Source organism: Procambarus clarkii, chromosome 55 (genome assembly GCF_040958095.1).
Source record: "Procambarus clarkii isolate CNS0578487 chromosome 55, FALCON_Pclarkii_2.0, whole genome shotgun sequence".
Taxonomy (NCBI): Eukaryota; Metazoa; Arthropoda; class Malacostraca; order Decapoda; family Cambaridae; genus Procambarus; species Procambarus clarkii.
The window spans coordinates 14202847-14228464 of record NC_091204.1 but is presented as its reverse complement, the minus strand read 5'-3'; the positions used below and the strand labels follow the sequence as shown (position 1 = coordinate 14228464).

General features: G+C 47.2%; 1 protein-coding gene across 10 annotated transcripts in view; it reads left to right on the top strand.

The window, feature by feature from the left end:
- LOC123755059 (probable 3',5'-cyclic phosphodiesterase pde-5) overlaps positions 1-25618 on the top strand; it is a 187282-nt gene that overhangs the window by 50560 nt on the left and 111104 nt on the right. For 2 of the 10 annotated variants that reach the window (XM_069305486.1, XM_069305485.1), the window contains exon 1: positions 6405-6733. The exons of 4 other annotated variants lie outside the window; for them this stretch is intronic. The gene's annotated coding sequence lies outside the window, so the exon portion shown is untranslated. Of the gene's footprint in view, positions 1-6404; positions 6734-12475; positions 12694-25618 lie in introns of those variants that run through there. 4 more of the 10 variants (XM_069305487.1, XM_045737560.2, XM_045737575.2 and 1 more) reach the window with 4 other exon arrangements.

The window sequence follows — 25618 nt, the reverse complement described above, 5'->3', positions numbered from 1 at the left end:
CCAGCCCCCCCCCCCCCGCCTGTGATGGAACACAGTACCACACAAGACTTCAACAGCCAGACGAGGCGATCAGAGGCGCCGCTCTCACCTGTAGAGTGGAGGCCGCTCCCTCCCGTCGTTGTCATGGTGACCGCCTCCCAGCCCACTGAGGGAGGATCTGGAAGGAGACAACATCGGGAGATGAGTGAGAGAGAGAGAGAGAGAGAGAGAGAGAGAGAGAGAGAGAGAGAGAGAGAGAGAGAGAGAGAGAGAGAGAGAGAGAGAGAGAGAGAGAGAGAGAGAGGATAGTGAATGGATAATTGACTTCATACATCTGCCTCAAGGAAATAGTGATTGAAGCTTTAGATTAGATTTATATTCTCGATTTGACTCATCATCAGAAAGTCAAACCGGAGGGGGATAGGCTCTGTGGCTAATTTGTACTACTAGGTCTGTCTCATAAGGACGGAATATACTTTGTCTGTCTGCTGTCCTCTCACTTAAACTACGCTCAGATTCCCTCTGAGGGTGTGGCAGCGCCCCCTGACCCCAGCGAGACGTCGCAGCCCCCCTGACCCCAGCGAGACGTCGCAGCTCCCCTTGACCCCAGCGAGACGTCGCAGCTCTCCTTGACCACAGCGAGACGTCGCAGCTCCCCCTGACCCCAGCGAGACGTCGCAGCTCCCCTTGACCCCAGCGAGACGTCGCAGCCCCCCTGACCCCAGCGAGACGTCGCAGCTCCCCTTGACCCCAGCGAGACGTCGCAGCTCCCCTTGACCCCAGCGAGACGTCGCAGCTCCCCTTGACCCCAGCGAGACGTCGCTGCTCCCCTTGACCCCAGCGAGACGTCGCAGCTCCCCCTGACCCCAACGAGACGTAGCAGCCCCCCTTGACCCCAGCGAGACGTCGCTGCTCCCCCTGACCCCAGCGAGACGTCGCAGCTCCCCCTGACCCCAGCGAGACGTCGCAGCTCCCCTTGACCCCAGCGAGACGTCGCAGCTCCCCTTGACCCCAGCGAGATGGGAAAGGGAAGCCTGGAGAACAGATGGGAAAGGTAGGATGAGGAAAGTAATAGTGTATGTGACACAGAACCGCCCATCAGCCAAAATTGGGTTCGTCACTGTAATTCTGGCTTGGCCTTCAGATAACTCATCTCTTAGTAATGATGGCGACCTTCTGAGTCCTCACGGCTTTGTTCCCAATGGGCAGGGGTCAACCCGCCCCCCTCATAGACAGTCCTCGGGGACAATAGACTGGGGGCTTCGGCCTCACACACTTGGGGTACGGGGTTCGAGTCTCTTAGTCCCCAGGTGAATGAAATAGAGGGATGGTGGGTCCTTAGACAAGCAGGTCTTTATTTACCTAGCAGTAAATAGGTTCGTGGGAGCTAAGCGACTGTTGTGGGTTGCATCCTGGGAAAGGTCAGGGTTGACGGCTCTTAAGCGACCCATATGAGCCATATCAAACTTCCTGTGCCCGACATTAGTATAAAAAGAATTGCGTTCTAAGATCTATTTGATTAGCTAAGCAGTAAATAGGTTCGTGGGAGCTAAGCGACTGTTGTGGGTTGCATCCTGGGAAAGTCAGGGTTGACGGCTCTTAAGCGACCCATATGAGCCATATCAAACTTCCTGTGCCCGACATTAGTATAAAAAAAATTGCGTTCTAAGATCTATTTGATTAGCTAATATGATCAAATGAGATTTAAAAAGCCTTTGTCTTTTATTGTGCGTTTTGTTTAATGGTGCTCTTGTAATTGTTTACTGTGTAGTTAAGGGTTAGTGTTGGAGAAGACGAAGGGGTGGTGGTGGTATCAGCAAATTAGATAAAATAGTAGATTCAACTTACTTCAGTTTGTCCTCTTATCAACTACTGCCAAATTTTCTATAGTTTTGTTCCGTTTTCTTTGATGCTCAAGTTAGAAAGATGACTGATCCAATTTTTTTTTATCTGACTTATTATTTCTTTTGTTGTTACTATTAAACAACAATAATAGTTGTTACTATTACTGCTAGTAGTGAGCTTGGCTGGTTATTGATATCTCAGACTGTTGTTTTGAGATATAAGGCTTTACCCAATGACCACTACACACGTTAAGGTTCCGTATCATACACTCCAATATACTCGCTAAGACAATAACAAGTTTGCGCCAAATGGTCATTAATTGTTACTACTTTCTAGAAAATGTTGAAAACTGGTTAATATATTTTAGTAGAGGAACTTTGTGGCTAAAACTGAACAGGAAATCTTATATAATTATATTATATAATAATACAATAACAGGGAATTATCTGTATGTTTGTGTTTATCCATAAGTTGGGAGCCAGACGCTAGCGGCTAGCCTCGCAAAAATTTGCAGGGAGAATGGTCTGGTGTACGGGACGGACATAGGCTGGTCAGGTTAGGCTCAAGTTCAATGCTTTAATACCAAGTATATATACATATTCACACATATACACACACAGATGTGTAGGAGGTGATGTGGTGGAGGCTGACTCCATACACAGTTTTAAGTGTAGATATGATAGTGCCCAATAGGCTCAGGAATCTGTACACCTGTTGATTGACGGTTGAGAGGCGGGACCAAAGAGCCAGAGCTCAACCCCCGCAAGCACAACTAGGTGAGTACAGATAGAGAATGAAAGGTACAGAAATACAGATGGTTGTTACAAAGCCTCCCCAGTTTGGTGCCTTCTTTTGATAATTACTTGTACCTCTGTCGCAACCTGATCAAGTAAACTCTTCGTTCAAGTTGATGGTCTCAGCTTTACTAGCGTTTAACTAAGACAACGGTAATGTGTGTGTAATGAAAATATATAACGCCACTTCGAAGCTGGAAAATTTGGAGTCTGAAGGGTTATAATTCGTGAGCCTCCCACGTGAATTTGGAATAATTAAAAATTCGAGTTCGTAAATTGTTTCTAAATGCAACAATTATTTAATATATTGTACTAGAGCATAATTGTGTCTTTGTGGGATTGGGTGTTTCACGTGAGTGACGTCATAGGGATAGGCCTAATGAAGAAAAATCACGCAATTCGAGCACCGCTCCTGTGGCAGGTAAGTCCACTACGGGCTCACCATAGCCCGTGCTACTTGGAACTTGTTCCGAGTAGCTGAATCTATAACAACAACAACAACATCTCTGATGCTGAGAGCTCCTAGAGTCGGAGCCCAAGAGCTATTATCATTTTAAAGTCTAGTAGCTACCTTTTTTTAATATTTTTAAAGTGTTTGATATCTTATGGAATAAACAGTTTTTTAAAGTTTCTTTTTAAGAACTCTGTTTATTCTGTAAGATATTAAACACTTTATTGCAATAACAATCGGTGGCTTTTCTGTGTTGCAGCGCCATAGAGAATTGCAATTTTGCGTCACATATTTTCTGACGTCAGATAGGAAAACTTTGCAAGACGGTAGACAGATATCGAAAAGCTACAGAATCGAAAGGCAATAGACGTCTCTCTCTCCCAGGTCAGGTTATCTTGAGATCTTGAAGTTATCTTGAGATCTTGAGGTTATCTTGAGATGATTTCGGGGCTTTAGTGTCCCCGCGGCCCGATCCTCGACCAGGCCTCCACCCCCAGGAAGCAGCCCGTGACAGCTGACTAACACCCAGGTACCTATTTACTGCTAGGTAACAGGGGCATAGGGTGAAAGAAACTCTGCCCATTGTTTCTCGTCAGGGATGCATGCACCAACACCCTTTTGAACCCAGGAATAGGGTTGACAGGAACAGGAACAGGGTCTGGTAACTGAGTGGACAGCACTCGGGACACGTAATTCTATGGCCCCGGGTTTGATTCCCGGCGCCGGCAGAGACAAATGGGCAGAGTTTCTTTCACCCTGATGCCCACTGTTACCTAGCAGTAAATAGGTACCTGGGAGTTAGACAGCTGTTACGGGCTGCTTCCTGGGAGTGTGGGGAAAAAATAGTAGTTAGTAATAGTTAATTGATTGACAGTTGAGAGGCGGGCCGAAAGAGCAGAGCTCAACCCCCGCAAGCACAACTAGGTGAATACAGGAAGGCAGGCAGAGAGGCAGACAGACAGGCAAGCAAGCAGACAGCCATGCAGGAACTCAGCAGGTAGTGAAGAATGAGTTGTCAAGGTATGGTCAGGAGGCCCTCTTGCCAGGAGGCCCTCCTTGCCAGGGGGGCCCCCATCACCCTCCGTCCATACATGGTCCGTCGCTCCAAAATAACATCGAATCCGTTTTTTTGCTGCGCAAAGTGCGTATATGCCAGAATATTAACATAGTAAGCTTTCTGGCACTCAGTTCTGAAGTGATGTTGTAACCAGAGGCACGCCTGACAAGCTGGCACAGTGCCAGAGGAAGGAGAGGGGGGGAGGGAGCTCCAGTTGTAACATGCTGGCCATTGTGTTTACATTGTTTTGGCGGCCATCTTGGGTAACCTTATGAGTCATTCTCCCCGCGGTGCTTTGCCTGCTCAATAAATGAATCTGTAATGAGTGTATTCACACACTATTGGTAACGTCTGGGATTACGTCTGGGATTACGTCTGGGACCCTTACGTCTGGGACCCCTACGTTTGGAGATACTTGACACGAGAAATGGATATGATCTATTGTGACTGGGACAGGGAGTATGGACCGATACAGACTGGGACAGAGAGTGTGGACCGATACAGACTGGGACAGAGAGTGTGGACCGATACAGACTGGGACAGAGAGTGTGGACCGATACAGACTGGGACAGAGAGTGTGGACCGATACAGACTGGGACAGAGAGTGTGGACCGATACAGACTGGGACAGAGAGTGTGGACCGATACAGACTGGGACAAGGAATATGGACCGAGGCAGACTGGCAGTACAAGAACCGAGGATATAGGCTACTGAGCTGTAATTGAGAGCACAAGGATCAGTTCCCTTTTTTCATTTGCAATATATTTATAATATTGGCTGATAACACGAACTTTAAAGGAACGAGGCGCCTGTCAAGGTGGAAGGTTGCTGTGGTAACCTTGGATTCCACATGGGTGCCACCAACCCCTGTTCGACTCCACCCAAAGTGGGCGTGGAAATGGGTGCTGGAGTGAATCTGGACTCAGATTCACGAAGCAGTTACGCAAGCACTTACGAACGTGTACATCTTTCCTCAATCTTTGACGGCTTTGGTTACATTTATTAAACAGTTTACAAGCATGAAAACTTCCCGTTCAACTATTGTTATTGTTATAAACAGCCTCCTGGTGCTTCGGAGCTCATTAACTGTTTAATAATTGTAAACAAAGCCGCCAAAGATTGAGAAAAACTGGACAGGTTCGTAAGTGCTTGTGTAACTGCTTCGTGAATCTGGCGCTTGGTTTACCTCGCTCCCTCTGGCTTATCTCTTGAATGTAATGAGATCATTTCACTTTTCATTGACGACAGTTTGTGTGCGTTTAATTTTTCTGGTTTCTAAAGAGCATTTCGTGTTCGTATACGTTAAGCGTGTTCGGAGTGCTTCCAGATCTTCGTTCATGTGTAAGTTTACAGAGAAATTCAAGTGCCTAAGATTATTCAAGGTGCTGAGCTGCGTCTTAAAGTTTAAGGTCTGGAACACCTCTGTTATTGATAATCTTACGTAGGTGTTGACATTTTGGAAGCGATATCTTAAGTTTTCGGGGCAGTGTCTGGAAGTTTAGGGGGGTGCATTAGAAATATCTTAAGTTATCTTGCCAAGATTATAAGAGAATCAAAGGGGTGGAAGACAACACAAAATTGATTAGAATTGTCTCCATGAAAGGAGGACGGACCCATTAAGATGACGCTGTTGTTGGACTTTGTATAACCAACTTTTGTTTGATCGAATGGGTGAGTTTAGAACAACAGTGTGTGGGGGGTAAAGGTTGTCTGTGAGTCAGGCAGCTGCTGTGGTTTGCATCCTAGGGGCAAGGTGTGGACCTATGCAGACTGCAATAAGCAATTGCACAAGCTTCGTGTCCCCGACAACAATGGTTAATACAATTCTTGTAAGTCATTCTAGAATCTAAGAGTTCAGGTCGTGGCTCAAGAATTTAGAAATGGTCACCACCGCTTCCACTCAGATGTTTTCTCAGATCTTTTTCTCAGATGTGCGTCAGATGTTTTGGCTCTGGGTTCATGAGCTCACTGCGATCATATGGAACAGTGCCGGCCTGTTCGATAGGAACAACATTGTAGCGAAGAGTGCCAAATGTAGTTTGGAGGGCCAGAGAAGAACCATAGAGCCAGAGAGTGCCATATGTAGTAGTAGGGTCAGGTGACCCATAGAGCCAGAGTATACCACGTATGTAGAGTCACAGGGGGTCCGATATAGAGCCATGCATCCGGTGGCACGGTGCCAGTCGACGAGATCTACATAGATACAAGCATCTTATCATGGGGCCCGTAGCATCCTGCCGGGCGTACCGGAGATGAGTCCTACCTCTCGCCTTAATAGAGCTGCTGGAGTCTGAGGACAAGAGGTGTGTTCCGAGGCGTAGGTGTCGAGTACAACACGCCTTATTTGCCACGAGAGAACCACACCGTGCGTGGTTCGTGGATGCGTCAGTGCGTGGTGCGTAAGTGCGTCAGGCAGCCGTCTAAAAACGCAGCATTTGATACGTGCACCTGTGACTGAGGCAAGCCATGCTTCTTGGACTTGATAGGAACAACAGATGTCTCACTACACACATTAAAGGGTGCACTCTGCCACACCTTACACCGCCCTCGGGTTTAGGGTGGAGCCCTGAAGCACCCTACACCGCCCTCAATTCGACGCCATATCAAGTGAGTATAATATGTGCTTCTTTGATAATTAGACACAATTTTAACAGAGGAGTTAAAGAGGTAGGTTGAATGACAAAGAGTTCTTCATCTTAAGAACAGATAGTATTAAAGAGGAGGCGCTCTTGTTCAATAGTGAAGGGAGTGAACAGCGCCACACCCAGCGCAGAGATGAACATTGAGGAATTAATAACAATGTACGATTGAAATTGTGAACTATTAAGGCTGATGGTACATGAACAATAGTACAAAACCAGTGAGAATGAACAATAATGTACAAGGAATGAGAATGAACATTAACGTTTGGGCAATAATAAATGAATAGTATCATTACTTTAAGAAACACAAAACGAAGCTAGAAAACGTTCAAAGATATGGCCAAGGGAGGACAAGACCAAGGGGCTTGAGCTATGAGGAAAGACTGAAGGAACTGGACTTGATATCTATGGAACAAAGAAGCAATAGAGCAGACATGATAACGACGTCAAAGATTCTAAGAGGAATTGATCAGGGAGGCAGCGAAACACTGTTCAAAGTGAAAAACAGTAAAATAATATTTCATTAAAAGGAAATTTGAAACAGAAACTCAGCCATATCCTCTTCAGTTTACAACTGAATGAAATGGACCATATGAGGAAATTGTCGAGACCAATTTAACAGTTTTCAATTAAAAACTAGTAAGAAAATGCGTGAAAAACAATTACATTGAACTGGTATTGGTCGAATGGCACTATTTTGTTTTTAAACGAGTACCAACGCTTCTCTAATCAGGGGAAATTGCCTAATTTCTTTGCCTAGTAGGAAACTAATGTTCCTAGTAGGTTCTAGGTTTTCCTAGAACCTACAGGAGTTGTATGGCTAGTTGATAACAATAAGGCAGTATAGAGAACCTGTACGTGGATGGGGTTCTGGGAGTTCTTCTACTCCCCAAGCCCGGCCCGAGGCCAGGCTCGACTTGTGAGAGTTTGGTCCACCAGGCTGTTGCTTGGAGCGGCCCGCAGGCCCACATACCCACCACAGCCCGGTTGGTCCGGCACTCCTTGAAGACAACTATCTAGTTTCCTCTTTAAGATGTTCGACAGACTGCTAGTTTAGTATGTGCTGTTTAGTATGTGCTGCTGTTGTTACTACTGAATCACTATACCTGTTCCAATCGTGTTCTGTAGCTTCGTCCTGACCAGGTATTCACTCTCTGTTCTTTCATTCACTCGCTGCTCCTTCATTCACGGACTCTTCTATCAATCCCAGGATGTTAGCAGTCCGCCACTAAACACTTAGATGTGTCATATCTGCTGACACATCTTAACTGTCAGCGCTGACAGCTGGTGACAGGCCAGCTGTTCAGTGGGCTGTCAGCTCAGTCAGCCGACCACTTGATACACACAAAGCCGATCATGCATTATTAATCAATCCTCCAACCTCCCCTCTACCCCCCCCTTCCCCCGCCTTAGCCATAACCCCCACCCACTTCCCCTCTACCCCCCCCCCCTTCCGCCTTAGCCACCAACCCCCCCCCCCCACCCACTTCCCCTCTACCCCCCCCCCCCACCTAGGTGTATTGATTGTTTATTGTTTATGAAAATCAAGAGGCGAGGTAAACATGTTGTTTAGATTGACTTGTTGGTCTGTCAGCTATTGTGTAGACAGCTTACACCTAGGGAGAGCCGAGCCGATTTAGGGAGCCGGTCGGCCGAGCGGACAGCACGCTGGACTTGTGATCCTGGGGTTCTGGGTTCGATCCCGGGCGCCGGCGAGAAACAATGGGCAGAGTTTCTTTCACCCTATGCCCCTGTTACCTAGCAGTAAAATAGGTACCTGGGTGTTAGTCAGCTGTCACGGGCTGCTTCCTGGGGGTGGAGGCCTGGTCGAGGACCGGGCCGCGGGGACACTAAAAAGCCCCGAAATCATCTCAAGATAACCACCTCGTGTAAGGGGAATAGACAAAGTAGATAAGGATAGCCTCTTCAGATTAAGAGAAAGGGGACAAGAGGACACAGGTGGAAATGCTAGTCCGTTTGGCGCAGTGGCATGACACTCGACCCGTGCTTCGCGAGTGATTTGGTCTGGGTTCGTATCCTGGCCGGGGGGATTGACTGGGCGCCAATCCTTAACTGTACGCCTCTGTTCACCCAGCAGTGGATGGGTACCTGGTTGCTAAACAATTTGGCGGGTCGTATTCCAGGGAAAATTAAGATTAATGACCTGCCCGAAACGCTGTGTGCTAGTGGCTGTACAAGAATGTAAGAACTCTTGTATATATACAAAATAAATAAATAAAATATAAGAAAATACTCTTACCCAGTATGCCAACCACTTGGGCTGGACGATAGAGCGACGGTCTCGCTTCATGCAGGTCGGCGTTCAATCCCCTTCAGTTCAAGTGGTTATTCATCATTCCTTTCCTCCGTCCCATCCCAAATCCTTATCCTGACCCCTTCCCAGTGCTATATAGTCGTAATGGCTTGACGCTTTCCCTAATAATTCCCTTCCTTTACCCAATACGGGTAGTCAATAACTAGAATACACTTAAAACTGAAGTTCTAGAAGCCATCCACAAATTTTAAAGTCAGTTTCGACAACAAATCTGTACATCAGCAACGTTAAATTATAACACAACAGGTACCACAAGGCTGGTAGGCGGGGACACAAGAGCTAAACCTCACTCCCCAGTAGACACTGGTAGGTAAGAACTAATATATTAGTTCGGGGAGCCGGTCGACCGAGCGGACAGCACGCTGGACTTGTGATCCTGTGGTCCTAGGTTCGATCCCAGGCGCCGGCGAGAAACAACGGGCAGAGTTTCTTTCACCCTATGCCCCTGTTACCTAGCAGTAAAATAGGTACCTGGGTGTTAGTCAGCTGTCACGGGCTGCTTCCTGGGGGTGGAGGCCTGGTCGAGGACCGGGCCGCGGGGACACTAAAAAGCCCCGGAATCATCTCAAGATAACCTCAAGATATTGATTCACCCACAAATCGGCAGTCTAATCCCCTCCGAAATCCTGAATTAATACATATTTACAAACGCGCTTAAGCAATATCAAGTTTGTCAAGTTTGTCATGTATCTGTATTATTACCATACATGGCTGCATGTATGAATATGTATGCAGGCGAGGAGTCACAATAACGTGGCTGAAGTATGTTGACCAGACCACACACACTAGAAGGTGAAGGGACGACGACGTTTCGGTCCTGGACCATTCTCAAGTCGATTGACTTGAGAATATGAATATGTATATTGAGGTTGGAGTGTTTTTACTAGTTCCTGCTTGTTGATGTTTGATAAACTGCTCTGTGGGTCGTCCTCTGCCCAACTGTTGCGTCATCAAGGTCATTGTGTATCTATGCAAATCACCTTGCCATAATTAGTAGTACTGCTTGGCTAACCTACTGAATGTTAGTGACATCTATCATAATAAATGAGTTCACTGTAACTTTACACCCTACTGAGTGCCACTCGGGTACAGAGGTCGCTGTAGTCTTAGTGGAGTGATTCTGCAACATTTTTCATCGCTATGTCTTCGTCTTGTGCAAGCATTCCATTGCAGGTGTTCTTGTTGGAGCAACAAGGACCCCGCGCGCACCTGTGATTGCTTTTACGGGTTATTCATGCCCGTACCACCTCTTGGGTGGCTTAATTTCATCAAGCAATCTGTGCTTGCTTCGCTCCCTTAACCTCTGCAAACACAAACTGTAACTGTAACTATTTTCCGCTTGTTACAACTTGTAGTAAAGTTGTTACATCTTGGTATGACCGTTTTATGACGTATTAAAACGTTGCCTTGAGGTTGTTACAACTTGATAGGTGTTTAAACTTGTTCTGACGTTGTTGGAACGTCGTAGTTTGGTCGTGTGTTTGGCGGGAATTGAGACCTCCGCGAGGAGTACTCAGTATTAAGTTAAATTGCTTTTGTCACACACTTTGGTAATTGCAAGTCCCTGGGCTTGTGCCGGCTATAGGAGTTGCTGATGACTTCCTGCTCGCCCTGTGTGTGTGTGTGTGTGTGTGTGTGTACTCACCTAGTTGTGCTTGCGGGGGTTCAGCTCTGGCTCTTTGGTCCCGCCTCTCAACTGTCAATCAACTGGTGTACAGGTTCCTGAGCCTACTGGGCTCTATCATATCTACATTTGAAACTGTGTATGGAGTCAGCCTCCACCACATCACTGCCTAGCGTGTGTGTGTGTATTTACTATTTGTGTCTACAGAATCGAGCTATTAGCTCTTGGACCCCGCCTTTCTAATCGACTTATTTTTTCCTCTATTATGTCTACTACATATTCACCCCCCCCCCCTTTCCCCCCAGGAAGCAGGCCGTAGCAGCTGTCTAACTCCTCGGTACCTACTTCCTGCTAGGTGAACAGGGCATCAGGTGAAAGAAACTATGTCTAGGTATTTCCGCCTCGGGTGGTAAGTGAACTCAAGCCGAGGACTACGACTCCCGAGCGCTCTCCACTCAGCCGCGAGGCCCCCCATGTGTATGTGTGTGTATATTGGAGTCTAATATGCTCTCTGAGGTATAAAACAAAGTTCTTACACACAGAGATCACACTAACGTGATGCATCAAATGAACAAATCCACAAGGGCCGTGACGAGGATTCGAACCTGCGTCCGGGAGCATCCCAGACGCTGCCTTAATCGACTGAGCTACGACAGGGTTAAAAGAGTTAAAACCGAAGTTCTACTGAACTTACTGGATCCCGTAGCGTCTCCGAGGCACAAGCCAAAGTTCTTATGTCGTTTGTTAACAGTGAGAACTGTGGACTGTGTCACTGTGCCTCGCACTGTGTACTCTAATCAGCCTCCGCGAGTGACGGTGGTTATGGCAACAATTGACGAAGGGAAGGGAACTACCTGGGGGGGAAAGCGCCAAGCCATTACGACTATATAGCGCTTTATTTATTACGAAATATTGTGCAAAATAACACTTTTGTTCCGAGTAGCTGACTCTAAAACAGGAACTACTTCAGTCTCCCCACGAGAGGGGGGGGGGGGTGGGGTCGTTAGGAACGATGAGGATCCATCTCATTGGTGGATGCGGTTGACAGGGAGGGGGGGGGGGGCTATTTGTGAAGAGAAAATGAATTGGAGCTCCTGTACCAGGTAAGTTACGGGCTCACCATAGCCCGTGCTACTTGGAACTTGTTCCGAGTAGGTGAATCTATTACAACAATGGGAGGGTGAGGTGAGGAGCGCCCTGCGTGTGTATTTAGTGGCCCCGGGCAGCTTGCAAAGTGCATTGTGCAGCTGCAGTTTTTTTGCCATGCATTATGTGCAACACGCTGGAGGCACGAGGCTGCGTGCGGGCAGTAACCCGCTTCAGTAGCAGCAGCAACAGCTCCCTCGGTCAACAGCCTCCTCCCCAGCCATTCCAGCAGCAGCAGCAGCAACAGCTCCCTCGGTCAACAGCCTCCTCCCCAGCCATTCCAGCAGCAGCAGCAGCAGCTGGAACAGCAGGAGGTGGAGCAGGGCGGTGATATCCGCCTGGGGGCCTGATCCGATCGTACACAAAACAATTTAACTAAGCTCGTTTTCTGTTTAAACCCGTATATGTTTATATATTGTTTGGTTAGCATGTATTAGCTTAGCTTAGGGTGTCTTGGGTTCGTTTGGGTTGCTGTGGGTTAGGTTAGGTAGGGTTGGATAAGGTTAGATAGGTTTTAAAGTTTGAGGTTGTGTGTACGAAATGACTCTTATCCCCCTACCCGGCATCTCACTTCAAGGTCAGGGGCTGCGCGCCTCAGTCTGGTGCCCGACGTCTCCGCGCACGCACCGTCACCTGTGACGCTCTTCCTGAAGTGTGACGCTTCTTGTGGATAGTGTGACGCGTACGTTCGGTGAAACGAGTGCTGCCGTGATCGGCAGCTAGGAGGCCTAGACAATGTTGCCCACATGGAGAACCGCTGACGATAGTGAGATAACATACCACATGGCTGTGAACCGCTGCTCGTAACATGCGCTGCTCGGTAATTCAAGCAAAGACCGGGCGATTACCTGGTTCATTATTGGGGGTTTGTTATGGGGGTTTATAATGGGTGTTGGTGGGAGTATGGGGGTGCCGTGAGCCCCCAGCATGGGGCGTGGGGGTGTGGGGGGTGATGTAATGATATCACACCACTCCTGCTGGGGGCGCGGTAGTGGGGGTGATATACTGGGTTTTGGGGGGGTAGAAGGGGGTGTGTACTCCAGAAGTGTACTTACAGACTCGTGCTCTTGGGCTCGGACACACAGCACCTCTCCCGTGCCAGGTGAGTTACGGGCTCACCGTAGCCCGTGCTACTTGGAACTTGTTCAGAGTGGCTGAATCTATAACATCTTGGGCTCCGTCTTGATTTATATTAGTTGTTATGATGCTATGGCTATTTACATGTTTTTCGTGCCAATGTTTACTTCTATAAATTCAAATTTTCATTCAGGAAAAGTAAATACATAGATGATTTACAAATGTGCTTTCACAAGATCTCGTGGCGAATCCGGTGATTGGCGTGCATGTGTGTACACAACTAATTGTGTTTGTCAATAATGAGCCTATTGGGTTCTATCATATCTACATTTGAAATTGTGTATGGAGTCAGCCTCCACCACATCACTGCCTAATGCATTCCACTTGTTAACTACTCTGACACTGAAAATTAACTGGTGTACAGGTTCCTGAGCCTATTGGGCTCTATCGTATCTACATTTGAAACTGTGTATGGAGTCAGCCTCCACCACATCACTGCCTAATGCATTCCATCTGTTAACAACTCTTGACAATTTTAAAATTCTTTCTAATGTCTTGTCAATCCTCCCTTGGCCAGGGAGGATTGACTGGGCTCCAATCCTTAACTGCTCACCCTCCGTTCAAAGAGAAGTAATTGGGAACTAGTGATAAACCGATTAGCGGGTCCTCTTCCAGGAAATATAATTTCCTATGACGTAGATGAAGTTAGTCTGTTAACAGGAGTTAGAAGTTGTCGACTCCTGTACTTATCTGTTTGACAAACAACTCACTATCTTGGAAGGTGAACACCGAGTAGTTCTGAAGGTTGGCAAACACTGGTGATTAGAAGAGTATGACTTCTGTGCTGTCATTCCTTGGTTTGAAGGAATTCTGTATAGTGACTCAAATAATAACAAATTGCGTGCGATTCCCAGGCGTGCGAGTCCGTTGCGTGCATGGTTATCTCTTGAGGTTATCCTGAGATGATTTCGGGGCTTAGTGTCCCCGCGGCCCGGTTCTCGACCAGGCCTCCTTTTTGTTACACATCCCCCAGGAAGCATCCAATAGCAGCTGTCTAACTCAGATACCTATTTACTGCTAGGTGAAGAGGAGCATCACGGGTGAAAGAAACTGTGCCCATTTGTTTCCGCCTCCACTGGGGATCGAACCCGGAACCTCAGGACTACGAATATGAAGCGCTGTCCACTCAGCTGTCAGGCCCCATGGTGCGCCCGTTATAAATATGGTGAGCCAATGGGAAGAACCTTGTCGTTGGCACACGCCCATACTGCGTTGTGCAATAGTTGCAATACATATACATTGATTACCTTACTAAGCACCTGACGGCTGAGTGGACAGCGCTTCGGATTCGTAGTCCTGAGGTTCCGGGTTCGATCCCCGGTGGAGGCGGAGACAAATTGGGCAAAATGTTCCTATAGCCCTGATGAACTTGTTACCCAGCAGTAAATAGGTACCTGGGAGTTAGACAAATGGTACGGGCTGCTTCCTGGGGGTGTGTAACAAAAAGGAGGTCTGGTCGAGGACCGGGCCGCAAGGACGCTAAGCCCCGAAATCATCTCAAGATAACTATTACTAGTAATACAATAGCTGTGTATGGTGTAGTATAGTGTATATCACTCCCTCTTTCCTACACAAGTGGGTATAGAAGTAGACAATTTCAGACTTAGAATTCCCTTCTCATAGCTCCATTAGGTTCCACCCAACCACTTGGCCTGGACGGTAGAGCAACGGTCTTGCTTCATGCAGGTCGGCGTTCAATCCCACGACCTTCCAAGTGGTTGGGCACCATTCCTCCCCCCCGTCCCATCCCTAATCCTTATCCTTTCCAAGTGTTATATAGTCGTGCTGGCGTGGCGCTTTCTCCTGATAGTTTGCTTCCTTCCATTAGGTCCCCTGGAGCACATTATATCAATTGGTTTTCAAACAGGCAAATTCCACAATATACTCAAAATATTGGTACACAATGGTAGTTCATTCCAAAGGGAGGAAAGGGAATCATCAGATGCGCAAGGCTATTACGGCCATATAGCACTTGGAAGAGTTCAGGATAAGGATTTGGGATGGGACGGGGTAAAGGAATGGTGCCCAACCACTTGGACGGTCGGGGATTGAACGCTGACCTGCATGAAACGAGAGCGTCGCTCTACCGTCCAGCCCAAATGGTTGGCTCATTCCAAAGGGAGCTCAAAAGTAATTAACTGCAATTCATTTAGTGTGAATACCAAGTACAGTCTAATTGTTTCATTACTTCACTTGCATTGAGAGTCCACAGTTATATTAAGACTTCTGATACCTCAATTATTTCAACTCTCTATAGTGTGCGTGTCCTTGAAATTCCCTGTTTTTCCCAGTCTATCAGGTCGTGATTGAAGTCTCCCATCATTAGAGTCGAGATTCATTTCAATTTGCAACTGATACAGCCTTATCTAGGATGGTTATCTGTAATGGTTATCTATGATGGTTACAGTTCTGTTGTTTCTGCTGTATGGGCTTATCTGGGAATGCTTTCATTTTGTAGAGGGCTGTGTACCCGTTTGTCCACGTGTGTACGTAGGTGATATTCGTACACAGGATATTTACGTACACAGGAGCCATTACACCCACACATGAGAGTTGTGGGATGAAAAACATGTTATCTCATCAGTGGACAAAAAGTAATAAAACTAATTAGCTTCATTACTCAGGTAATTAGCAACATTACAAGATAAATAAACGATTACGCAACTCTCCGTCCTACCTCCGAGCCCCAGGGACGAAGAGGACACCAACCCATCCTCTAGCCCAAGGAATAAGTCAAATACTGACTTAGTATTTACTAACTGCAGTTTTTCGCTCATTCAGCAGACACGCAACTGACAGGATGACCTTCATAGTGTATAATAACGAACTTTATTTTCCGAAATGGAAATTATTATTGAAGTCTGTGGGGGTTGTGTATGGTTAGAGAGGGGTATAGAGTGGAGGGGTTGTGTATGGTTAGAGAGGGGTATAGAGTGGAGGGGTTGTGTATGGTTAGAGAGGGGTATAGAGTGGAGGGGTTGTGTATGGTTAGAGAGGGGTATAGAGTGGAGGGGTTGTGTATGGTTAGAGAGGGGTATAGAGTGGAGGGGTTGTGTATGGTTAGAGAGGGGTATAGAGTGGAGGGGTTGTGTATGGTTAGAGAGGGGTATAGAGTGGAGGGGTTGTGTATGGTTAGAGAGGGGTATAGAGTGGAGGGGTTGTGTATGGTTAGAGAGGGGTATAGAGTGGAGGGGTTGTGTATGGTTAGAGAGGGGTATAGAGTGGAGGGGTTGTGTATGGTTAGAGAGGGGTATAGAGTGGAGGGGTTGTGTATGGTTAGAGAGGGGTATAGAGTGGAGGGGTTGTGTATGGTTAGAGAGGGGTATAGAGTGGAGGGGTTGTGTATGGTTAGAGAGGGGTATAGAGTGGAGGGGTTGTGTATGGTTCGGGGGGGGTATAGAGTGGAGGGGTTGTGTAGGGGGGTTTCTGTGAGGGGGTGGGGTTGTGGGGGGGGGGGGGGGGGATATCGAGTGCCAGAGATGATAACGGGTCAAAAAAACCCGCTAATCAAGGTCACGACGAGGAAGGTCTTGTAATGTTGTTGTGTAAGAATGGAAGGACGATTGGTGGTGTTATCGTCTTGTTTGTCTGTGCTGCTTTGTCCTTGCGCGTCCCTCTAGTGTACTCTCTGCTCTAGTGTACTCTCTAGTCTAGGGTACTCTCTGCTCTAGTGTACTCTCTACTCTAGTGTACTCTCTGCTCTAGTGTACTCTCTAGTCTAGGGTACTCTCTGCTCTAGTGTACTCTCTGCTCTAGTGTACTCTGCTCTAGTGTACTCTCTAGTCTAGTGTACTCTCTAGTCTAGGGTACTCTCTCTCTGCTCTAGTGTACTCTCTAGTCTAGGGTACTCTCTCTCTGCTCTAGTGTACTCTCTGCTCTAGTGTACTCTCTAGTCTAGTGTACTCTCTAGTCTAGTGTACTCTCTGCTCTAGTGTACTCTCTAGTCTAGTGTACTCTCTAGTCTAGGGTACTCTCTGCTCTAGGGTACTCTCTAGTCTAGGGTACTCTCTGCTCTAGTGTACTCTCTGCTCTAGTGTACTCTCTAGTCTAGTGTACTCTCTGCTCTAGGGTACTCTCTGCTCTAGTGTACTCTCTAGTCTAGGGTACTCTCTGCTCTAGTGTACTCTCTACTCTAGTGTACTCTCTACTCTAGGGTACTCTCTGCTCTAGTGTACTCTCTGCTCTAGTGTACTCTCTAGTCTAGGGTACTCTCTGCTCTAGTGTACTCTCTGCTCTAGGGTACTCTCTGCTCTAGTGTACTCTCTGCTCTAGTGTACTCTCTGCTCTAGTGTACTCTCTGCTCTAGTGTACTCTCTGCTCTAGGGTACTCTCTGCTCTAGTGTACTCTCTGCTGTAGTGTACTCTCTACTCTAGTGTACTCTCTGCTCTAGTGTACTCTCTGCTCTAGTGTACTCTCTGCTCTAGTGTACTCTCTACTCTAGGGTACTCTCTGCTCTAGTGTACTCTCTGCTCTAGTGTACTCTCTACTCTAGTGTACTCTCTGCTCTAGTGTACTCTCTACTCTAGGGTACTCTCTGCTCTAGTGTACTCTCTACTCTAGTGTACTCTCTGCTCTAGTGTACTCTCTACTCTAGTGTACTCTCTGCTCTAGTGTACTCTCTACTCTAGTGTACTCTCTGCTCTAGTGTACTCTCTGCTCTAGTGTACTCTCTGCTCTAGGGTACTCTCTGCTCTAGTGTACTCTCTACTCTAGGGTACTCTCTGCTCTAGTGTACTCTCTACTCTAGGGTACTCTCTACTCTAGGGTACTCTCTACTCTAGGGTACTCTCTACTCTAGGGTACTCTCTACTCTAGGGTACTCTCTACTCTAGGGTACTCTCTACTCTAGGGTACTCTCTGCTCTAGGGTACTCTCTACTCTAGGGTACTCTCTGCTCTAGGGTACTCTCTACTCTAGGGTACTCTCTGCTCTAGTGTACTCTCTACTCAAGGGTACTCTCTGCTCTAGTGTACTCTCTACTCTAGGGTACTCTCTGCTCTAGGGTACTCTCTACTCTAGGGTACTCTCTACTCTAGGGTACTCTCTACTCTAGGGTACTCTCTACTCTAGTGTACTCTCTGCTCTAGTGTACTCTCTGCCCTAGTGTACTCTCTGCTCTAGGGTACTCTCTACTCTAGGGTACTCTCTACTCTAGGGTACTCTCTACTCTAGGGTACTCTCTACTCTAGGGTACTCTCTGCTCTAGTGTACTCTCTGCTCTAGTGTACTCTCTACTCTAGGGTACTCTCTACTCTAGGGTACTCTCTACTCTAGTGTACTCTCTGCTCTAGTGTACTCTCTGCTCTAGTGTACTCTCTGCTCTAGGGTACTCTCTACTCTAGGGTACTCTCTGCTCTAGTGTACTCTCTGCTCTAGTGTACTCTCTGCTCTATTGTACTCTCTGCTCTAGTGTACTCTCTACTCTAGGGTACTCTCTGCTCTAGGGTACTCTCTACTCTAGGGTACTCTCTGCTCTAGGGTACTCTCTGCTCTAGGGTACTCTCTACTCTAGGGTACTCTCTACTCTAGGGTACTCTCTACTCTAGTGTACTCTCTGCTCTAGTGTACTCTCTACTCTAGGGTACTCTCTGCTCTAGGGTACTCTCTACTCTAGGGTACTCTCTACTCTAGGGTACTCTCTACTCTAGGGTACTCTCTACTCTAGGGTACTCTCTGCTCTAGTGTACTCTCTACTCTAGGGTACTCTCTACTCTAGTGTACTCTCTGCTCTAGGGTACTCTCTGCTCTAGTGTACTCTCTACTCTAGGGTACTCTCTGCTCTAGGGTACTCTCTGCTCTAGTGTACTCTCTACTCTAGGGTACTCTCTGCTCTAGGGTACTCTCTACTCTAGGGTACTCTCTACTCTAGTGTACTCTCTGCTCTAGTGTACTCTCTGCTCTAGTGTACTCTCTACTCTAGGGTACTCTCTACTCTAGGGTACTCTCTACTCTAGGGTACTCTCTACTCTAGGGTACTCTCTGCTCTAGTGTACTCTCTACTCTAGGGTACTCTCTACTCTAGGGTACTCTCTGCTCTAGTGTACTCTCTGCTCTAGTGTACTCTCTGCTCTATTGTACTCTCTGCTCTAGTGTACTCTCTACTCTAGGGTACTCTCTACTCTAGGGTACTCTCTACTCTAGGGTACTCTCTGCTCTAGTGTACTCTCTGCTCTAGTGTACTCTCTGCTCTATTGTACTCTCTGCTCTAGTGTACTCTCTACTCTAGGGTACTCTCTGCTCTAGGGTACTCTCTACTCTAGGGTACTCTCTGCTCTAGGGTACTCTCTACTCTAGGGTACTCTCTACTCTAGGGTACTCTCTACTCTAGTGTACTCTCTGCTCTAGTGTACTCTCTACTCTAGGGTACTCTCTGCTCTAGGGTACTCTCTACTCTAGGGTACTCTCTACTCTAGGGTACTCTCTACTCTAGGGTACTCTCTACTCTAGGGTACTCTCTGCTCTAGTGTACTCTCTACTCTAGGGTACTCTCTACTCTAGTGTACTCTCTACTCTAGTGTACTCTCTGCTCTAGGGTACTCTCTACTCTAGGGTACTCTCTGCTCTAGTGTACTCTCTACTCTAGGGTACTCTCTGCTCTAGTGTACTGTCTACTCTAGGGTACTCTCTGCTCTAGGGTACTCTCTACTCTAGTGTACTCTCTACTCTAGGGTACTCTCTACTCTAGGGTACTCTCTACTCTAGGGTACTCTCTACTCTAGGGTACTCTCTGCTCTAGTGTACTCTCTACTCTAGGGTAGAGTAGAGAGTACGTACAAAAATCAATTGTTTTTGCCTACCCAGGAACGTACAAACCCAAGCAACTTGAAGCCTAGGCTATCGAGGCCGATGCAAAGAAATCGTCAATTTTACGGTGTTTTATTTTGTTCTAATTCGTCGCTTTTTTAACGAATTGCGCCAAAAAATGTGGCATCAGCTGTATAGAGGCACGACGTTCACAGATAGCGACTTCAGAAGATTTAAGCCGTCTAAAATAAAAAAATAATTATTAAAAAAATAATAATTACAAATAATTATTCAAAATAATAAATAATAATAAATAAATAATAATAAAACGTAAATTGTAAAAATCATTTTTAAAATTAAAAATAAATAGTATACTAAACAATCAGTTATCACAAATAATACGAATTTGTTAATACTTATATTCCTGCTATGATGTCCATTCTCAGTGAGGAAAAATAGCATAACTAATTCAATTGAAATTATCACTATTCCCCTATTCGTTTATTTGACAATATCGTGGAATCATTGTTGCTCATGCTTACAATGATTCCACATTGTGGACGTCATTGTAATGTCGTTCCCTTCCTTCCCCTTGCCACTTCAGGGGTGTAGGGTTATCTTGATATCTTGATATGATTTCGGGGCTTTTTAGTGTCCCCGCGGCCCGGTCCTCGACCAGGCCTCCACCCCCAGGAAGCAGCCCATTTGTCTCCGCCTCCACCGGGGATCGAACCCGGGACCTCGGGACTACGAATCCGAAGCGCTGTCCACCCAGCTGCCAGGCGCCATACATAGACAACTTATTTAAAAGCGGAAGTTGTTGGACAAGGTCCAGGAAGGCGGTGATGTATGCACATGTTATGTCCCGCTACGACTAACACACAATGCTCCTGCAGTGACTCCTGTTTTAATAGGTTAATGCCAATGTAAACATTGCCACTCAGCGCGCGTAACGTCGCCACTCAGCGCGCGTAATGTGGCCACTCAGCGCGCGTAATGTGGCCACTCAGCGCGCGTAATGTGGCCACTCAGCGCGCGTAATGTCGCCACTCAGAGCACGTAACATTGAGAAAAAGTGACCAGACAGCGGTCGGGAATCAGGAAAAGGTTCCTGTGATGGTTCTTGAATGAGTTAAGTTCAAGGGTCGATTGCTTAGCTTAACTTTCGATCGTAATGTCAACCTCGCCTTGTTGTGCTTCCCGCCACGTGTCCTTACGCAGTTTGGCCTTGTTTGGAACTTGTTTTTTCTCAGATTTTCCCACTTATTTAATGCGTGGCAATTGGTGCGCACTTTACCTGTCTTGTTACATAATAATGACTGTTTGGAGAACGTGTGTGTGTGTGTGTGTGTGTGTGTGTGTGTGTGTGTGTGTGTGTGTGTGTGTGTGTGTGTGAGTGTGTGTGTGTGTGTGTGTGTGTGTGTGTGTGTGTGTGTGTGTGTGTGTGTGTGTGTGTGTGTGTGTGTGTGTTTGAGTGTGTGTGTGTGTGTGTGTGTGTGTGTGTGTGTGTGTGTGTGAGTGTGTGTGTGTGTGTGTGTGTGTGTGTGTGTGTGTGTGTGTGTGTGTGTGTGTGTGTGTGTGTGTATGTGAGTGTGTGTGAGTGTGTGTGTGTGTGTGTGTGAGTGTGTGTGTGTGTGTGTGTGTGTGTGTGTGTGTGTGTGTGTGTGTGTGTGTGTGTGTGTGTGCGCGCGCGCGCGTGTGTGTGTGTAATTACAGGATGAGAGCTACGCTCATGGTGTCCCGTCTTCCCAGCACTCTTTGTCATTTAACGCTTTGAAACTACTGACGGTCTTGGCCTCCACCACCTTCTCACCTAACTTGTTCCAACCGTCTACCACTGTGTATGTGTGTGTGTGTGTGTGTGTGTGTGTGTGTGTGTGTGTGTGTGTGTGTGTGTGTGTGTGTGTGTGTGTGTACTCACCTAGTTGTACTCACCTAGTTGTGTTTGCGGGGGTTGAGCTCTGGCTCTTTGGTCCCGCCTCTCAACCGTCAATCAACAGGTGTACAGATTCCTGAGCCTATCGGGCTCTGTCATATCTACACTTGAAACTGTGTATGGAGTCAGCCTCCACCACATCACCCCCTAATGCATTCCATTTGTCAACCACTCTGACACTAAAAAAGTTCTTTCTAATATCTCTGTGGCTCATTTGGGCACTCAGTTTCCTCCTGTGTCCCCTTGTGCGTGTTCCCCTTGTGTTAAATAGACTGTCTTTATTTACCCTATCAATCCCCTTCAGAATCTTGAATGTGGTGATCATGTCCCCCCTAACTCTTCTGTCTTCCAGCGAAGTGAGGTTTAATTCCCGTAGTCTCTCCTCGTAGCTCATACCCCTCAGCTCGGGTACTAGTCTGGTGGCAAACCTTTGAACCTTTTCCAGTTTAGTCTTATCCTTGACTAGATATGGACTCCATGCTGGGGCTGCATACTCCAGGATTGGCCTGACATATGTGGTATACAAAGTTCTAAATGATTCTTTACACAAGTTTCTGAATGCCGTTCGTATGTTGGCCAGCCTGGCATATGCCGCTGATGTTATGCGCTTGATATGTGCTGCAGGAGACAGGTCTGGCGTGATATCAACCCCCAAGTCTTTTTCCTTCTCTGACTCCTGAAGAATTTCCTCTCCCAGATGATACCTTGTATCTGGCCTCCTGCTCCCTACACCTATCTTCATTACATTACATTTGGTTGGGTTAAACTCTAACAACCATTTGTTCGACCATTCCTTCAGCTTGTCTAGGTCTTCTTGAAGCCTCAAACAGTCCTCTTCTGTTTTAATCCTTCTCATAATTTTAGCATCGTCCGCAAACATTGAGAGAAATGAATCGATACCCTCCGGGAGATCATTTACATATATCAGAAACAAGATAGGACCGAGTACAGAGCCCTGTGGGACTCCACTGGTGACTTCACGCCAATCGGAGGTCTCACCCCTCACCGTAACTCTCTGCTTCCTATTGCTTAGATACTCCCTTATCCACTGGAGCACCTTACCAGCTACACCTGCCTGTCTCTCCAGCTTATGTACCAGCCTCTTATGCGGTACTGTGTCAAAGGCTTTCCGACAATCCAAGAAAATGCAGTCCGCCCAGCCCTCTCTTTCTTGCTTAATCTGTGTCACCTGATCGTAGAATTCTATCAAGCCTGTAAGGCAAGATTTACCCTCCCTGAATCCATGTTGGCGATTTGTCACGAAGTCCCTTCTCTCCAGATGTGTTACCAGGTTTTTTCTCACGATCTTCTCCATCACCTTGCATGGTATACAAGTCAAGGACACTGGCCTGTAGTTCAGTGCCTCTTGTCTGTCGCCCTTTTTGTATATTGGGACCACATTCGCCGTCTTCCATATTTCTGGTAGGTCTCCCGTCTCTAGTGATTTACTATACACTATGGAGAGTGGCAAGCAAAGTGCCTCTGCACACTCTTTCAGTACCCATGGTGAGATCCCATCTGGACCAACAGCCTTTCTAACATCCAGATCCAGCAGGTGTCTCTTGACCTCCTCTCTCGTAATTTCGAACTCCTCCAAGGCCGCCTGGTTTACCTCCCTTTCTCCTAGCACAGTGACCTCACCCTGTTCTATTGTGAAGACCTCCTGGAACCTCTTGTTGAGTTCCTCACACACCTCTCTGTCATTCTCTGTATACCTGTCCTCGCCTGTTCTTTCAATACCTGTTCTTTCACTGTTGTTTTCCTTCTGATGTGACTGTGGAGTAGCTTTGGTTCGGTCTTGGCTTTGTTTGCTATATCATTTTCAAAATTTTTCTCTGCTTCTCTTCTCACCCTGACGTACTCATTCCTGGTTCTCTGGTATCTCTCTCTGCTTTCTGGTGTTCTGTTATTCCGGAAGTTCCTCCACGCCTGTGTGTGTGTGTGTGTGTGTGTGTGTGTGTGTGTGTGTGTGTGTGTGTGTGTGTGTGTAGTCCCACCCATGTCCCTTTGACCTTATCATCTTCTCAAGCTAAACATTTTGTTTTTGTCTACACTTTATCAAAGCGTTTTAGTCTTGTAGTTGTGATCACTTGGTCTGTCTAGCCTCTACCCCAGGTATCGTGGGGCGTAGCGTCGTAGAAATCGTAGAGGTTCTCACATTTCCTTGCTATTACTCTATCTCTCTTCCCATTTTCTTTAATGTCACGTGGAGTAGATCACAAGCGTGCCAGGACGCTGGCTGGCCCCACCTACGGTAGGGTCAGGTTGGGAGGCCCACGTACATCAGACGCCAAGTTGTACATGAGGCGGCCAGGTGTCAGTGGTGGTGGTGGTTAACGATGTTGTTGTTGGTGGTGGTAGTGGGTTTTAAGGATAATGGTGGTGATAGTGCTTGTTTTGGTGATGTTGCAAGGTGTTGATGGTGTTGGGACATCGGCGGTGTAGTGAATGGCAGGTTATATCAGTCAGTCGACGTTAGTACTCGTAAGATAGCATTTATCGAAGGCGCCACGATAACGACTCCCTTTCCATCCAATATGTTCCACTTTCCCATCTTTCTCTCTCTGTCTGTCTGTCTGTCTCTCTCTCTCTCTCTCTCTCTCTCTCTCTCTCTCTCTCTCTCTCTCTCTCTGTCTGTCTGTCTGTCTGTCTGTCTGTCTCTCTCTCTCTCTCTCTCTCTCTCTCTCTCTCTCTCTCTCTCTCTCTCTCTGTCTGTCTGTCTGTCTGTCTGTCTGTCTCTCTCTCTCTCTCTCTCTCTCTCTCTCTCTCTCTCTCTCTCTCTCTCTCTCTCTCTCTCTCTCTCTCTCTCTCTCTCTCTCTCTCTCTCTCTCTGAATGGAACGGTAAAGGACGACAAGTTCTGTGAGCCTCTGGTCAAAACCTGTCTGTGTGGAGACCACTAATCTGGTTTCTGCTATTTATAGTTCTGTGGCCTGAGGGTTCGAAACCCTTCCCCCCCCCAAGACCTACTCCACTACTCATCCTCCAACGACCGACATAGGTTGTCCTCCACATTAACCTCGCCCTCGTAATACCTCCCCCCCTCTCCCCAATATCCCCCCATAAACTCTTCATAACCCCCCACCTTTCCCGCCCCTCCTAACCCCCCTAAACCCCCTCCCTTTTCCGCTCTAGTTGGTCTTGTTATCTCAGGATATCCTGTCACTCCTCACTTCATTTTGCCTAGAACATTTACGTTGAAGTGTTTTTTAAAAGTTGTGCTCCTAAGTTGTGAATGAAAATGCACGCGAGACGGAAACGTTGTTTGTGTCTACGGTAGTTCAGTAGTCGAGGTGATGTTGGAGTGATGTTGGGAAGATGTTAGAATTGTTTGGGCAATATTGGAGGCAATTTTGCTTATGTTGATGTGGAATGAGTGAGAGGGCGCCGGGAGGCTACTCATCTTATGGTAGGCGAAGCTACGAGGGTTCGAGACCCTCTTGGGAACATCATCCAGTGAGGGGCTTTCAAGTGTGTGTGTTACAAGGTACTGTGTTTTGTTTTTCACTGTGGCTCTGGCGGGAATATGTGCCCAGATGGTTCAAGTCTTTGTGGGTTTTTAAAGCAATATTCCTGCGTGGGTTCTAAGCCTCTGGCCGGCAACTGGATAAGCACCTCCAAAGGATACCTGATCAACCAGGCTGTGACTCATACGTCAGGCTGCGAGCAGCCGCGTCCAACAGCCTGGTTGACCAGTCCAGCAACCAGGCGGCCTGGTCGACGACCGGGCCGCGGGGACGCTAAGCCCCGGAAGCACCTCAAGGTAACCAAGGTTATCTTATCTTGAGGTTATCTTGAGATGATTTCGGGGCTTTAGTGTCCCCGCGGCCCGGTCCTCGACCAGGCCTCCACCCCCAGGAAGCAGCCCTTGACAACTGACTAACACGCAGGTACCTATTTTTACTGCTAGGTAACAGGGGCATAGGGT